Source organism: Lissotriton vulgaris, chromosome 1_1, assembly GCF_964263255.1.
Source record: "Lissotriton vulgaris chromosome 1_1, aLisVul1.2, whole genome shotgun sequence".
NCBI classification, from domain to species: Eukaryota; Metazoa; Chordata; class Amphibia; order Caudata; family Salamandridae; genus Lissotriton; species Lissotriton vulgaris.
Window position 1 is genome coordinate 248,748,659 of NC_141685.1, and position 4,031 is coordinate 248,752,689.

At 55.5% G+C, this 4,031-nt stretch overlaps 1 non-coding gene across 1 annotated transcript; it reads left to right on the forward strand.

Moving 5' to 3' along the window:
• The first annotated feature begins 1,527 nt into the window (after nt 1–1,527).
• Nucleotides 1,528–1,600, forward strand: TRNAF-GAA (transfer RNA phenylalanine (anticodon GAA)). The gene has a single exon. It is a non-coding gene; the product is annotated as a tRNA-Phe (tRNA).
• The last annotated feature ends 2,431 nt before the right edge of the window (nt 1,601–4,031 follow it).

Below are 4,031 nucleotides of genomic sequence, written 5' to 3' on the forward strand. Positions count from 1 at the left end.
GCCTTGCCTTAGGATTCTGAGCTCAGGAGTGAACCAGGGGGCAGAGCCCGTTCTAATCTGCTTTTTCCACAGGTTTTTTTTTGGTAGGACTAAGTCCAATGAATTAGAGAGCCAATTTTTGAAGTTGGTGTCGGCTACGACGGGGTCCGAGGTGGGGGGCGGGGGGGAGGGTTCTAGGGTGTTGATCCACTTCTTCACTGAGAGTTTCGAGCACATTCTATCGTGAGTGGAGGTGTTGAGCAATTGTACCGTTTTAAGGTCGATCTGCCAAGTGAAGGTCAGGAGGAAGTGGTCTGTCCAGGGGAGGGGAGACGGGGGCTGCTTTGAAGTAATCTGATATTGGAGAATATCGGGTCTAGGAGGTGACCTTTATAGTGTGTGGCTCTTGTGTTTAAGAGATGGATCTCATAGTAAGAGAGATCGAGGAGCAGGTCAGTGGCTACTTTGTCTAAGGGTTCGTCAAAATGGAAATTCAAGTCACCTAAAATGGTGAAGTTGGGGGCGGAAGATGCTATGACGGTAACCATCTCTAGCAGAGAGCTGGGAAAATGACCAGCGTTCCCTGGGGCGCGCTATACAAGGAGGCCTGTGAAGGATGTGGTGGGGGAGAGCTGGAATTGGAAGTTGCAGTTTTCGGAATCCGAAATTCCGCCGTCCTTTATCCTGCCAGTTAAGTGGTTTTTGTACAGAATGGCCAGTCCGCCTCCTTTACCCGAGGGTCTGGGCTGCGAGTGGATAAGGTATCCTGGGGGAAGAGTGCGGACAATATCGGCCTCAGAGTTGGCGGATAGCCACGTTTCTGTAAGAAACAGAATGTCCAGGTTATGATCCTGTAGCAGGAAGTTAAGCTTGAGAGAATGTTTCGGGAGGGACCTGCAGTTCAGTAAGGCCATGCGTAGGTCAGTGGTGGCTGGGTAGTGATGCCACGATCCAGAAGGGTCTGAACTACAGAGATCGCAGTGCGTGTACGTGTGCTCATACTTGAGCACATAATGACAGTGTCTATGCTTACGTGGTCTCAAGGAGAGGAGCTCACTTCGGGAGTAAGAAATGGGGCTGTCAGTTGGAACGGGCATAGGTTTTTGCCCTGAGCCCGGCAGGGCCCGGACGGGCCTAGACGGGCTTGCCTCTGGCGCACCTCCGGCGCGCCATCGGCGCGCCCGCTGCGCGGACGGGAAGTGGGGTCCATTTTATAGTTCTCTGGCCCCAAATCAGCCGAAGCACTAGCGCGCTGTCCTAGCCCTCACCCAAGATGGCGGCCGCTGATTGCGCCTGGGGAGGAGGTGAGTGTGCTCCTGCTGGGCCCGTGAATCGGCCCAGGGAGGACGGCAGGAATCCCAAGAGGAGATCGTTCAAGTGCTCAGAGATAAATGAAGTGAGGGGGATTAAAATACGGCGATTTAAAAAAATTGTAGAGTGAATACAAATACAGACTCTATCTCCCGGCTTCCGCCTCAGGAGTGTTAGGAGTGTTAGCAATAAACTTATCTTGAATGGAGCAGAAAAAAAAAAAAGGTAACTAGAGCGGCCGAAATAGCTCAGTTGGGAGAGCGTTAGACTGAAGATCTAAAGGTCCCTGGTTCGATCCCGGGTTTCGGCAGATGACTTTTGTGACTGAAACATCAACCATTACACGTTTAGAAACTTGAGAAAGAAAACGTTTAATTAACAACATCAACCTTTTTATTCTTCTGTCCTTCCCTCCTCCTCATTTTTAGGGCTCGTCCTTTCCTATTCCGTAGGAATAGGAAAAGAGCCCTAATGCAGTCAACCCATTTCTTAAGGCCAAGGGCTCTCCCCAGAGGATTTTGGGAAGTGCACGCCTCGTGCACGATCTTGCATTTCCCCACAGGCTTCCCCCTGCCAGCAGCATTTGCCACATCAAAGGCTTCAGCTGCCCCGCCCCCCGCCGTCACTTATTAGTCAGGGAGCCTCCCTCCCACAGGCTTCCCCAGCGTGCGCAGTGCGCGCTGGCCTCAATTCTCCTCCCCCTAATTGCTTTCACGGCCACATCAAATGGATCCTTTCCCGGCCGCTTTGCCTCATGCATTTCTGCCAAGAACTTGTTCTTCGTTTGGCTGCTCCCTCCCTCCCCGTCGGAAGGATGGTTAGCTGCTGCAGACAGCAGACACATCCCGCAGACTTCAAACCACTGTGGTCTTAACAGAATTAAAGCTTACCAAGCGCCCAAGAATCCCTGTCTGTCATTAAGCCTTCCGACGGCTTAAGTTACACCTCCCTCGACAAGAGGCATCTACTTCAGTGGGCAAGCGCATCCTCATGCGTATCCCTCAGCCACAGGCCTCTCTCTCTCCCTCATGTATCGTCCTCTCCGTGCCTTACCAAAACACCACCCTCTGTACACTACCAACCCACCGAGCGCCCAACCCTTCTCTCGGAAAATATACTCACTAGCTCCCACAAAAGTGACCCTGGTCTTCCCTACCTCGTTCAGAGAACAAACACCCATCGCTTCACCGGTTTGGGGCACCCTCGGGGATTACCGCCGGATTCCTTTACCAAAGCATTCCGTGCACTCACTCCCCGAATCCCATCCCTTCCCTTCCCTGTGCACTATCACTCACTCACTCACCGAGTGTCCATTCCTTCCCTCCTTAGGGAACTGTTAGACGGACCGGGAGGGTCGGCCGAGAATAAGGGGAGAGGTCTCCGGGGAGAGCCGTCTCCAGCGTTCGTACAGACGAGTAACTTCCCCCCCACAGATGTACACCACACAAGGATAAGGTTTAACGTTCTTTATAAGCAATTCTTTAAGTACGGTGAAATGGTACAAGGAGGTCTGGACTCAGGGGTCCCCTCGGTTCTAGTCTCTTGATTGGGAAAGGGGTAGCGGGACAGTCTTGTTACCAATCTGGTAGATGAAATAGCTCACAATCCTCGAGCTCGGCGTTCTAGATGATCGGGCCGCGGCGAAGCCAGCAGGTCCCGGGATGGTTGAAGGTAGCGACGGTCCGCGGCGGAGCCAGCAGGTCCCGATGAAGGTGGTGGTTACAAACGGTCCGCGGCCACGCCAGCAGGTCCCGACGATGATGAAGGTTTCAGAAGGTTGCGGCAGCGCCAGCAGGCAGGATGATAGTTCGCAAGGCAGGACTACGGCAGCGCCAGTAGTCCGTCAAGGATGAGTTCTTCACTGCGTCTCTCGACTCCAGGATACAACTGCCTTCCTGCTCTGGAGCTGCCCCAGTTATAGGTCTGGTCCCCTTTGATGTCCGGACCCTCGCACTTGGAGGTCGGGAGGTCCGGGATGAGGGAGTCCAGACACCCAGCAGGGGGGTGGAGCCAGTGCCCGGGGGAGCCGGGGGCGATCGGCACCTGGCGGGGGAGAGCCATCGACACCTCTTTCTCCCATTGACCTGCAAAGTAGTCCGCTCACCTCCTGGGTGGATGGTGGTGCCGGGATGTCGGGGCCGGGCCAGGCCCAGGGTTAGGGTCGATCGGAGGCCACGCGGCCTCGTGGTGCTGTGTCCAAGATGGCACCCAAGCTGGGCGAGGGGGCCGGTAGTGATTCGGGTCAATGATGTGGAGATGTCCAGGGGCAGGGGTCCCATATGAGACGGGAAACGGGTGGTTGTTGCGTGTCACACCTGAGGAGCCGGGCTCGGGCCCGGTCGTGCGGGGAGGGAGCAAGCCCTTCACGTGGCCTGTCCAACATGCGTCCCCCCCAGCTGAAGGCGGGGAGAGTCACCCATCCTCTTGGGGACTCTCCTCGTCAAGGCGGAAAAAGCGGGACAGGCCATCTGCGTTGGCGTGATCCTGTCCGGGCCGATGTTCCACGGTGAAGTCCATCCCCTGCAGGGAGATGGACCAACGCAATAGTTTTGGGTTTTCCCCCCGCATCTGCATTAGCCATTGCAGGGGCCGATGATCGGTCTGTACCCGGAAGTGGGTACCGAAGAGATAAGGCCGGAGCTTTTTGAGGGCCCACACCACTGCGAAGGCCTCCCTCTCGATGGTGCTCCAGCGATGCTCTCGGGCCAGGAGACGTCTGCTGATGAAGGCCACTGGTTGGT